The 13,218-nt window shown below is 38.9% G+C and overlaps 1 protein-coding gene across 4 annotated transcripts in view; it reads right to left on the bottom strand.

Moving 5' to 3' along the window:
• Positions 1 to 13,218, bottom strand: part of LOC131976291 (neurocalcin-delta A) — a 65,435-nt gene that overhangs the window by 31,614 nt on the left and 20,603 nt on the right. Inside the window, exon 1 of one of the 4 annotated variants that reach the window (XM_059339247.1) lies at positions 4,754 to 5,051. The exons of the other annotated variants lie outside the window; for them this stretch is intronic. The gene's annotated coding sequence lies outside the window, so the exon portion shown is untranslated. Of the gene's footprint in view, positions 1 to 4,753; positions 5,052 to 13,218 lie in introns of those variants that run through there. 4 annotated transcript variants of the gene reach the window in all.

Raw genomic sequence — 13,218 nt, 5'->3', positions numbered from 1 at the left:
CTTCTTTGGGGCTGCAGTTCACTTGAATGACCTATGACCTCTTTATAAAGAAGCCTATTGGAGAATGACGACAGCATGGTTGGCCAGCTGTCCCTCGATACTGCCACTAGCATGTGTGTGTCTGCAAGCTTTCACTCAACATGTGAATCAAAGAGATGAATGCTTTCACAGTGAGATGATTGATATGGTGCTGCTCTGGGAAACACTTGTTTAAATTTATTAACATTCCAACTCCAAGTCGAGTATCTTCTGCCTAAACAACTGACAGTGATTGCACTAGGTCGAGTGCAAACCAGCGTCAATGGTTGGGAACACCATTTCCAAATTCCTATTGCTTTTCTGTATGTTTACTTCTTTATAAACCCAACTGTATCTCCTCTTTCAAGATCATGCCAGAAGGAAAATATCCAACAAACTCATTTAATTCTTCCATAAGTATGCTTTCTAAAGGTTTTTTTTTCATTCTACAATCACTGATGAGTCCCATTCAAGCACTGTAAAGATATATCCCATTTTATTTACATATAATTAATTAAAATTACAATAATACAATTCAGAGAACTGCAGAGTATGGGGGTTTATTTTCCGCTAGAATGGTGGAATGTAACTAAGAACATTTACTCAAGTACCTCAGCACAATTTTGAGGTACTAGTACTTTCCTTGAGAATTTCCACATATATAACTTTATACTTCTACTCCACTAAATTTTAGGGCCAAATATTGTACTTTTACAAAAGTATTCGTTTTTTTTAACTGAAGAATAACTGCTAGCAAAGATCTGCTAATTTGGTCATAAACACATTAAATTATAATTTATAACCTTTCACATTCACATTAAAGGTCCCCTGCTATTTTGTCATGTAAAGATTTTCAGCAAATGTAGGGCATTCTTCAGCTGCAACATAACATCACTCCGATACAGCTGAAGGCAAATATTAGAAACGGTAGCAGATACATAAGAGTAGAAACAGGCATGCAGGAGAGAAACTGAACTTAAACCGCAGAGATTCCGTTAGAAGCTGCAAAAGTACTGAGATCGAAACACAGAGACATTCTCAAAAAGCTCTTTCTCTCCAACAGACACGACTTGAGTCTCGCAAGCAACACACGCTGGTTTGAGGGGGAGAAGGGGGGTCGTCACAGGTTGGCTAAGCTGCTTGGAGGCAGACAAGGTGCAGTGTGGCCCTGCTCCGTAGATGGTCCATCTCGGGCTTGCTACAGAGTTCTAAAACTGGTAATAGAAACGCAAATCAGCATGCCATGGTTTAACTTGGTTTGACTTGTACCAATGGAAAAGTCCCATTAGAGCAGGAATCATCTTACTGCCTCTTTTTCCTATCTCTGAGCATCTTTCTCACTTAAACTCTTTCTTTCTCGTTCTCCGTTTCTCTCTCTCTCTCTTGCTCTGCTCATAAATCAACAGTTACATAAACTGCCTTCAAGTTAGTTTCCACTAGTGTTACATGAGACTCCCTTAAGTACAAAACAGGATGTTATAGAACCCTGGTTCATACAGTTCATCTAAGTTTGTGAGTAGCAGAATTACACTGTTTTTCTCCAGGTTTCTTTCTTAACCAATAATAAATCTGCAGCCAGCTGACTCATGTGAAACTAGAAGACCTGAGGAATCCAATGGTACCAACCACTGACTGAATATAAACATGGACGACCTGCAACTCCAAAAGAGAAGCCGTAAACACCTCCCTGGTGGCTGGCTGAAGTATACTTCATTAATCCTGCCCTATCCACCTGTGGTGGGGGGATAATCGATACAGCATAGTATCGGGATATTTTGCATGGCAATATTATATCCATTCATGGCCATCAAGTATCAATATTTAGTGTTCCGACGGCCAGTGGACCGTCAGTATTTTCACTGTTTTTGTTCTTTTCACTCTCACTTTTAGGAATATACTGGATACTGGTATGGTATGAAACTAGAAAGATTTAAGTAATCTATAGGCACCATGTGTGTCAGGATGTTGTTGAAATAATGCTGCAAAGTTAGGCTATTTTTATCTTTCATTCAAAAAAATTCAGAGCAGTGAAGCTGAAAGTTGAGGAGAGTTTGAGAAAATGCTGCAGTTGTTGTCGTCCATACATGTTTGATATCAGCTCAGTTCAGTTCTACTGAATGATGAATCGACTGAGAATTTTCGTTAAAACAGTTAAATCGCAATATATTGTATTGCAATACTCACCATATCGCAAAACTATCGTATTATGACTCAAGTATCGGGATAAAATCGTATCGTGGGGCCGATATGCTGATTCTCACCTCTACTATCCACATGATGGTTATTATCTCACATATGTTCAAGGGTTAATTTTTCATTTTCCTGATTTTACAGCTGTAATTGCATTGGTCAGGCGGCTGTTTATGTGGGAATTCATACATTAAACAAAAAAAGAAGATGATAAATGACCTATTATGTCACCACCAGACAGTCTCGCTGTTAGAGTGGAATAAGTAAAATACTGTTATGCAAAATGAGTGGCAGCGACACTGAAGAAAATGTGACCCCTCCGCAACCAACTGGTGATTAACCTCATCAACATGTGGAGCGATAACAAGAGCAACCACCAGCTGGAGAGATGCAGCGTGGGCTTCCCCGTGTCTATGGTGTCTGTGGCACTTCACTCTGAATATTAGGGGAGTAAAAGTATAAAATATAAATACTTAAGTAAAGTAAAATTATACTGAAGTAGGCCACAATATTTTAGTGAATGTACTTGCGCAAAATACAGTGCATTACAAGTATTTGTTAATTAATATTTTTATAGTTTTGAATCCACCTCAGATTTTAAAATGATGAGCTGTTCGACAAGCATTTGTCATGTTCTAAAAATCAAGAGTAGTTTAAATCACAAGTAACTCTCTAGTTTCCTCAAGTTAATTTCAGTCAGGAGCAAAAAATCAGACAGACAAAAAAATAATGATTCAACATTTATCAGGATAATTTTCGATCTTGATAACATTTTTGGCCATATCACTTAGCCCTTCCCTCAAGCTGTTCACACACAGGTTTTGCATCAGTTAACATACATTACAACATAAAAAATCCTTTAAATAACAGGAAATTCATACAACGCCTCAAAAGAGCCATCTTGCCAAGATCAAGATGCATTTTGTGATCATTGTTGTTTCAACACTAAGCTTTTACCATATTTGAAAAACAAAAAAAAGTGTGCCATATTAGGTTGTGTTATATTTGATCAGCTTCTATACGACGTTGCTTGTTATATCGTGCTGGAAAACATTCAACAGCAAACAGGCATAGCATACCCAGCTCATAACACCTGCACAACACATGAACTTTATATAACAGTATGCACAAACTATTGAGTGTCAATTAATTCATTTATTTTCAGTCTGCTTCTATGGTCACTTCTGTTATTCTCAGTAATGGAAAATACAGATGAAATATTGACATGGAGGTTATAAAAGCAGAAGTCGGACCGATAAGTCTAAGATCATCACTGATGAACAACTCCTTCAAGTCTATTGTATATCTGTGTTTATCTGACTGAATATTATCCACTGAAAATATATTCAAATGGGTCATGTAAGGTATTATGTCACAACAACCTCCAAACCAAACCCTAAATCCTATTTAATCAGCACAGCAAAAGCAACTTTGTGTCCTATTCTGAGAATCTAATTGGATGGAGTCAGTATAAATCTGTGACTAGAATACTTCAGTGACAAAGACCTGTTACATGCTCTTGGCTTGTCTCCACTTCATTAAGTTGGAGGAGGGAGGCACTGCTGAGAAGGGAATGAGAGGGAAAGATAAAGTGTAACAGCAGATGAGTTCCAAAGAAGTAGAGAGACTAGGAGGAGGAGAGAGTGAGAAAGTGTGGAGTATTGTAGGGAGATCCAAACCTCTTGTTATGCACATTTCCCTTTCTTTCCACCCTATTTGGGCTAAATGTGGGCTGACATGCTATTGTTTGAGGCTCACAGGGAGGTGTGTGTGTGTGTGTGTGTAGGACAATGGGGAGGGGTTTGTTTCTTGACAATTGAAAAAACAACAACAACATAAAAATGCCCTTATCCTACCACATTTCTGTATTTCTTCAGAAACCCCCCTAATGAAATATCACAACTGACCTTGGGACTGCAAGAGTTACATTTTTTCAGCGCATACCTTTGAGGCTTTTCCCATCCCCTCTGAGGGGGGCAGGTGGCAGCTGCTCTGCCCCCTCCCTGCCTCTGACTCTCTGGCAGACAGAGCCAGCAGCTCCAGCCCACACTACTGCCTCTAACATTAGCAACGCATTGAGAGGAAAAGCCATGTGGAGCTGCCCATCACTTCCAACTGCACAGCACATAACAGCCCCCGTAATGATCACACTCTCCTTATCCCTCTCTTCTATCATATACACTCACTTCCTGCAGGGGGTTTGGAAACAGATCTGGTTGCGTGTGCTGAGAAAGAAAACAACTAGTCTTGGAGATCACACCCTGATCAGGGATCTCCATTGAAACCTCAAACATCACACTACATTTCTGCACTTTCTTGTTTCTGAAGTTGAGCCAAATGCTTAAATGGGGACAGAATGAGTTTCCCAACATACGCAGAGCCTCGCTCACTCGCCGTTAGAGAATTCCTCTAAAAGACCACTTCCCTTCTGCACAAGTATGTGACTCAAACTTCCAGCTTTAACTTACTGCACACCCCTCTGGAAGCAGCCACTAGCTGCTAAAGCACACAATACACACACAAAGAGAAAACACAGGAAGCTTACCTCACTTTGTAGCAACGTACAAGCTGTTCAGCAGTCCATCACCCAGCACTTTCTCTCAAGACTAAGTTTGTGGGAGCAGCAGTGGCAGCAGAAGAAGAAGCAACAGGCAAGAATAAAGAAGAGCTCCAGAAAGAGACAAAGATAAGAGCAAGAAAGTGAGGGGGAGAACAGCAGAGGGGAGGGGGAGAAGATGGACTGAGCCACTGAGACGGAGCTAGCGGTAGCTGACAGACTCCCAGAGACTCCTCGTCTGAGCAGGAGGTTTGTAAAAAAGCCCACAAAACTAACTCGCTCTGCCTGCCTGCCTCTCCAGCTTGACGTCAGTGCGGTCACATGACCCTGCTCTGGTGTGGAGGGGGAAATGAAAGGGGAGGGGAGACAGAGAGAGAGACAGAGGGAGAGAAAGAGAGAGAGACGGAGAAGCCTGTGTTGCCGTGGTAACAGGCACACTGCACTGCAATGATTTCAATAGGTCATCTGATACACACACACATGCACACACACAGATTCTTACATACAGGAAAGCAAAGACAAGCTCATGGCTGCAGATGGACTAATCTAAAAAAAAGGTGAACAGAGAGAAAGAGAGAAAAGCAGAAATACTAATAGAAACTGATACAAAGTGGGTCAAATTTCATGTTTTCTTCCACTTCACAGAAACAAATGCAATTAAAAAAAGGAATGTGCACCAGACAAACTGCACTTTTGAACTTTTGCTTTGACTCCTTGAACCAAAATAAGCAACATGTTTTGCTCTTTACACCAAGTTTGTTTTTAATACAATTTATGACCTTTTTGAAGGACAATCTTGTACAGAAAAGGACGGTTTTTATGTTATTTTAAGGCCTTTATCAGTTTATATAGTAAGGTTTTCCAGTAACCAAATTCCATATATTTGTCATGATTTGGCTCTAAAGATAGAAGAGCTTATATTATCAGAACACAACATTAGTTATTAGATATTGACTCATTAATTCCTTCAGGACTGCAGTGATTTTTTTCCTCATGACTAATAAAATAACTATATCTGTACAAAGGACTATGGAGAAGCAATGAATAAGAAATCAAATAACCTTCATTACTTTAGGGGTGTGGGGAATACGGTAGCTCCAGTTTCAATTGTATTTTTATTTCATTTCTATAATAAAACCGTGAGGCAAGCTGAAGACGCACACCTCAACAAAAAGATTACATTTCCAGTATAACACTATGATTAACAGCCAATCAACAACAGGGACAAGAAAATCAGTCATGGTGCATGGTGACAATCAACAGTGGGTATCTGGGTATATGGTTTCAACTTCATGTCTCATTAGAAGAGACTAAATTGTTATTGTTGTCAGTGTCAGAGTTACTGGTGCACATCAGCCTGGACTCTTTCAGGTGTTTGGCAGAAACATGTCTGAAAAGTGACTTCACACAATAACAGACCGCTATTCAAGCAGACTTGGCTGTAAGACTCTGCTGTGAGTATTCACAAGTAAATTAAAGCAATAGTTTGGGAATTTGGAAAATACACTTATTTGCCTTCTTACCAGGAAAAGATTTATATACTGTAATATGTCAGTAGCAAGTTAGCTTAGTTCAGGGGTCGGCAACCTTTACTAACAAAAGAGCCATTGTTGGCCACAAAAGAGAAAAAATGTCAGAATGGAGCAAACCTTATTTTGAGCGTTACAATAAAGAAAAAACAACCTACTCAGTCTAAATTAGCCTATCAACATTACTATAGGCCATAATGCACATTTATTAATATGATTTCGTAAGAAATATCTCAGGAGATTTGGAATCAAATGCTCGCCTAGCTAGAAAAACTCAAAACTAGACTTGAAGTTGACAAAATTTAGAGGTTAAGGCGCCAGGCTGTAGACTTTTGTAAGTTTTGTAAGCTATGATGCACACTTTAGTTGACTTTTTAATGCCATATATTAGCTGAACATTTTTACTATTGAATAATATAAATTCAAATGGGTTGACGTTGATAAATAAAGCCACTGCAGATGGTCTGAAGAGCCACATGTGGCTCCGGGGCCACAGGTTGCCTACCGCTGGCTTAGTTAAACATAAAGAGTGCAAAGGAAACACAATCCACCTGAAGCTCACAAAGTAACATTTTATAAAAGTAACAATGTAACTTCACAATTAATTCAAACTCCAGTCTTGTCTTTTCACAGCTCCAAGCAAAAAACCCCCAACTGTTTCCTTGTAAAACCACAAGTTCACACAGCTAACAGAAACATTTGGCATTATGAAATTAGTTGACATTAGCTTAAGATTTTCATAGTTTAGCTAACGCTAACACTGTTGCCGTTACCTGATCTTGCAGGAATTTGGCTTACGTTAAAGACACAGGACCAGGCGCCTGTCTCCTTAAGGTGCTTGGCAATATTATATATTTCTACATAAATATGGCCTTGTTATTAACTGCTCTTTCTGCAGCTAAGACACAGAAAACCTGCAGTGTGTTTATATGTGGCTGCAGCAACAGACTACCTGAAGGGCTATCTGAAATGTTTTCTTGCAGCAAGAAAATGTATCCAATTTACAAAGTGCATTGTTGATTGGAACAGTCATAGAGTGTTGCAACTGTTTTGGTACTGTAAAACCTTATGCTTTAAACATGCATATATTTGTCTTGTAAAAAGGTATTTATTTCTTGGTGCACTGCACAAATGTATGCATTTACATACAGCAACGCTCTATATTCAGGATTTATACAGACTCATTTGTTGAAGTGTCACCTCATTTCCACTTCCAAAAAGTGCTGTGCATTGTGTCAAGTTTGTCTGGGGCAGGGCATGAGTATCAGACAAAGGCTGAGGGTGTGTATTGTTGGAAGGCAAACTATTTCAGGGCCAACCAAAGACCCTCCTTACCCCATCCTCCACTAACCCAAGCTGTGAGTATGAACAGCTTTGGGCTGATTACATTCATCTGAATAGCATCTGCTGGCTGGGTGAATGGAGCGCAGTGGGGCCCAGAGTAGGGTGGGGTAGTGTGGAGGGTGGTGCGAGGTCATCCAAGTAAAAACCACCCCCCACTGGACTGTGGTTAGTAAGGGTATGTATAGCTGAGTGAGAGGCACATGGATAGAGGCACAGGATGAAATGCCACAAGCAGGAGATAGAATCAACACAAAGCAGGGAAAGGTGATTTAATAAAGCCTGCAGCTATATATATATATACATATATATATATATATATATATATATATATATATATATATGACTGCAAAGATCCTGCTGCAGAGACAAGAGTGAAAAGAACAGCAAAGCACAAGATCAGATGATGTAAGACATCGAAATGACAGACTGACTGTCAGGTGGGTAAATTGGTTGCGGGATAAATCATTATCTTAAGCCTGAGTCCTGGGATTAGAGGGCTGACTGGTGATACCTCAAGGTGAACACATGGTCTTGAAGTATAAGCCTGAGTGAAATACCATTTTTCTTTCTCCTTTGTTAAAATAAAGCCAAGTTGTAGTGGTGAGAAAAAATGTCAGAATGGAGCCGCAAACCTTATTTTGAGCGTTACAATAAAGAAAAAAAAATCTACTCAGTCTAAATTAGCACATCAACATTACTATAGGCCATAATGCAATATATCCTGAATTATATGGGCTGCATTTGAAGTTGGGATGGGATGCTGGTCATCACAATCAAGGGTTGGGGGATGAAAAAGGGGAACTATTTGTTGGAAACACCCCTACAAAGAATTGGTACTAAAAACCACCTTATCTGACCTTTTGAAAGAGCCATTTCAGTACTTAAGACTGTGTGCACAACACTTCTGTCACCAGCTTCTTTGTGTGTGTGCGTGTGTTAGGATGTAGGGTGGGTAGCCGGCACTAGAGGGAATTCCTTCCTCCTGAAGACTCAGGAAGCAACAGCATGAGCGGAAGTGAAAACAACTTCTCTTTCCAAGGCAAACCCTTTAGAAGTTGTTCCTGTGGAAAAGGAAACTCTCCCCACACTGCCACTGTTAACTCACTTTTAAATAACTGCATTATTGTCTGCAGTAGGTTTCTAAAATCAGCTGAGGGTAGTAAAAACTATAAAAAACTAGTCTCACAAATGCCAGAAATTGGAAATGAACCCAAAAAAAGCAATAAGAGAGGGATGACAAATGCATATGGTTACGCTGAGAGTGACAGTTATTACAGGGCAGTGGGAACTGAAAGCTGAAAGTTGGACCTGTATCAAAAATCCATTGAGTTAATCTCAGCAGCCGGGATAGAGGTATTAGATAACGACAGATTATAAATTGGATAATCAACTGTTAGGGAGGGAAGGATTAGAACTCCTAACAGGGTTTTCATGTCTTATCCAACAAGTCCTTGAAAACATACACACACACAATGTTACCCCTTCAATTCCAGATGACAGTGGATGGCAGAGGTGGGACCAAGTTATTGTTTTGCAAGTCACAAGTATGTTTCAAGTTTTTGCCCTCAAGTCTCAAGTAAAGTCCCAAGTCCTACAGTTTGAGTTACGAGTCCTTTCGAGTCCTTTTAACATCAGAGTAATAATATTTACACAGATCATGTATGCTTTTAAAATCTGTGTTTATTCATCAAAACGTTTTTTGCATGAACATTCTTCAAACACATTTGAAAAACCCCCCCGAAGTGCATAACAAGAGCATACTGCAATTCGTTTTTTGTTGATCACTTTGTAGTTTTTATACCGAAACGCAACTATCTTTGATATCATTTTTGCCAACTGGTGCCAGTTCTTCTTCATTGGTTGTCCTGCAGTTTGATTGGATGGATGCTGTCAGCATGTGTGCCCACGTCAGGCACACACAGACAGACACAGCGAGAGATGCACACATTTACACAAAGAGAGATAGAGCGGTACTTAGCGACATATTTATTAATCTTTGGGTTTTGGGAAAAGGAGCAAGTCTATTCAAGTCAAAAAGCTCAAGACCAAGTGAAGCCACAAGTTATTAGTCCAAGTCGAGATGCAAGTCTCTTTACATTTTGTCGAGTCAAAAGTCATCAAATTCATGATTCGAGTCCAAGCCATGTGACTCGAGTCCACACCTCTGGTGGATGGTATCAGTGTTTTGCTATCAATTTCAATGAATTTAAAGCAATATTTTGAGGAAAACGTTGCTTAATGGAGTTTTAAATGGCTAAGCTTAATGTACAATCTATATTTTTGTGTGCTAACTGGGATAGCATACCTGTGCAGTGAGCTATTGTAATTAGAGGCTGTGACACTGGCATGATGTGATTGGTTTCAACGAGGTAACACACACACACACTCCAAACTCTATGACAAATGCCTTTGAGATACTAGCTTTCAACTTTCAAATGCAAAGAGTCCATTGCAGTCCAGGACATTGTTAGAGCTGATTCTGAAGTGAATACAACAATGGCAAAGTTTTGAGGAGGAACGTTCTATGAAAATATGTTATGTGCCTTTGAAAATTTCCCATGAGTGCGTCTGTGTGTAGTTATGTTTTGCAAAGTTCTCTAGGAAGATTTTCCAGCATAAGGCAAGGATTAACTGGCCCTTATCTTCCATTATTATGTACACGCTTGCCCATAAAGTTGGAATAATTTTGTTTTTAGATACAATCCTCTGTTAATTGTGGTTTAATTTTCATTGTGATATATTCAGAAGAGATTGATTGAGAAGATATACACTTAATCTGTCAAGAATAAATCATATTGTCAGAATAATTTGATGGAAAGAGGTAAAAAATATTTTATTCTAACTTTATGAGTAACCACATACTTTATAATCCTCCAGGTACAGCTACTTATCTATGAAAAAACTTTGATAAAAATAAATTATGTTTTAGCAACTTATGTGTTCATCAGAACATTTGTGCATATCGCTATCACATATAGCATTTAGAATCTTCTTCATAACATACAGAAACAAGAGGAAAGGGTAGAGATCCTTTAGGGAAATAACAGACAGACACTAAATTTCTGGTGAGTTTTGAGTTCAGTCAGAGGCTGAGCTGAATACACACACACACAATCCTCCCTGCTTTAATGTCTAGGATTCTCAAACAGCAGCTTTGTAAAAAAAGAGTTTGGGGTAGAGGTCACAAAGTCAGATGTAGGTGTCAGATGCTCTGTTACTCAAGAGGTACTGTTGAATTGATCATTTCTGTCAACACATAACAGAAACAGCACGTGGTGACGACAACGATGTTGAGAATGTAGTGTTGCATAATGACAAGCGTCGCCTTTCTATGTAACTGCCAATTACAACACATACAGGAATCAGCAGGAACCTGGCGTGCAGACAGGGAAGTGAATTCATCTCCCACACACCATATGGTTATAAAAATAACAATGCACTGTCCTGAGAGGAGAGAGAGGAAAAAGGACATCCACATACACCCCCTACCACCAGACATATAAATGTGCAGCCACGCATGAACTCATAGGGAAGCTTGTCTAAAAAGTACAACACAGTCCACTAAGACTACTTGTGACAACACAAACCTTCAGCACCTGTAGTCAGAGGGTCTCTTTAATCAGCAGCTGTTCTCGTAGCTTTACGTCTATATCAGTACAGTAGGTTAATTGACAACTCAGTGAAATAAGTAGACAAGATTGTTTAAAAACAAATCTGCTCCTTGTGTGTTATATAACTGCAGTACATGAAGTGGGCGAGACAATGCACCTCACTGAACAGGCTAATCCAATGTACCACACCGCTTGCCAAAAAAAATGACGAGAGCATCTTTTTGTTGTGTAATATACCAGGTTATGATAATGTAAATAAGATTAAAAACTGTAAATTAAAGAAAACCACCATTTGCCAATAAGTGGGCAATTATCTATGATAGGAGAAAAAACATTGAATAGTCACATCTTTATGACATAATAATAACTGCACATTTTAAAAAGATGCATTGAACTGACATTATTACAAGTTAAAATGACTGTAACTTAACCAAATACCATTCAGGGTCTCTTTTTTTTTTTTTTAGAATTGGTGGTTGTGGGCAGTGGATGTTTAGGGGGAGATAGCAGGTCACCAATAAATGCCACATAACTGAAGATTAATTTGAGATGCAGCTCAGCACTGTGTGTCAAGTTGTTCTGGTCAAAATATCTAATAAAAATGACTTAATTAATTAATTATTTATATATTGAAACCTTGTAGGGTGTATAAAGGGTGATACCTTTAGGGATGGCTTTCTATAGTCCATTTCAGTGTTTAACTATGTATGAATGTAATCTTTACTAGTGACAAAGCCAAAAAGAAGTCTGTCCACAGAAAAGAAATTCATCATCCTAAATTTCTGTACACAGAATGAATGTTTACCTTTACACCTATACCTACACACATGACCGAGGGGTACAGATGACAGAATTCCCCAAAAGAAAGACGTATACAAACTCACATACATCATACTTTTTGTTTTTATTCATTTTGAAATGGCATGCTGACATTGTGAAACATTATCTAACCGGCTTTGGCAATACTGAACTAAAAAAGTGGTGATGCCAAAACATGGAAAATACATTTGAATTTAAAGAGAGATACTGTGGATAAACTGTTCCTCCAACTCTTACTTCATACTTTTTCCCCCCATCACCCACATTTGACCATCGTGGTGGGACAACCTGTTGAAGGAATTAGACCAAGTTGTCGGAGCTCTGGGCAGTGGTGACTGCAACATTTGACATAAAGGATTTTTTGGGAGGTGTAGTGTGTAGTAAAAATAGTTGATGTCAGTGAAAAGATACTATAATGAAAATGTATCTCAGCATCAGAAATATGTTTGTTTACTGGAATAAATTATGCCTCTACGTATTTGAGCAGGTGCAGAAAATCTATTTATTCCAAATGTATCAAAACACAGTAAGACCCATGACTCATTACATCTGTCCTCATGCCATTATAAATCAAATAACAGGTTGCTGCCCAGCTATCTATCCTGTATTTCCATACATTAGTCAAGCAGCCACTGTCATGCCTAGATGTCAGAATAATGCATGTGAATAATTACAGCATAACCTGAACTGATATCAAACATGTATGGACAACAACAACTGCAAGGAATATACTGCTTTTAATGAAACATAAAAAAAGCCTAACTTTGCAGCGTTATTTCGACAACTTCCCGACATGATATCCTGACACAGGATTCCTTAGATCTTCTAGTTTCATGTGATACCAGTATCTCCAGTTTATTCCTAAAAGTGAGCCCACTACGGCCTTCAGAACGCTAAATATTGATACCTGGTGGCCATGAATCAATATTATATTGCCATGCAAAATATCGCAATACTATGCTGTATCAATTTTTTTCCCCCACCTCTACTAGATGCATAGCACAATGATCCTGGATCAGAACTTCAGTTGTATACAGTTGGATAGTTTCATTTACTGTTCTCACACATGTGATGCTGATGGTCCAAATGCCAGACATTAAAATCAAACATGTTAATATATAATCTTAATGCACAAATGCTTTCTCCCCAG

The sequence above is a fragment of the Centropristis striata genome, chromosome 8 (assembly GCF_030273125.1).
Source record: "Centropristis striata isolate RG_2023a ecotype Rhode Island chromosome 8, C.striata_1.0, whole genome shotgun sequence".
NCBI classification, from domain to species: domain Eukaryota; kingdom Metazoa; phylum Chordata; class Actinopteri; order Perciformes; family Serranidae; genus Centropristis; species Centropristis striata.
The sequence above is the reverse complement of the archived record's forward strand: the minus strand, read 5'-3'. Positions and strand labels throughout refer to the sequence as shown.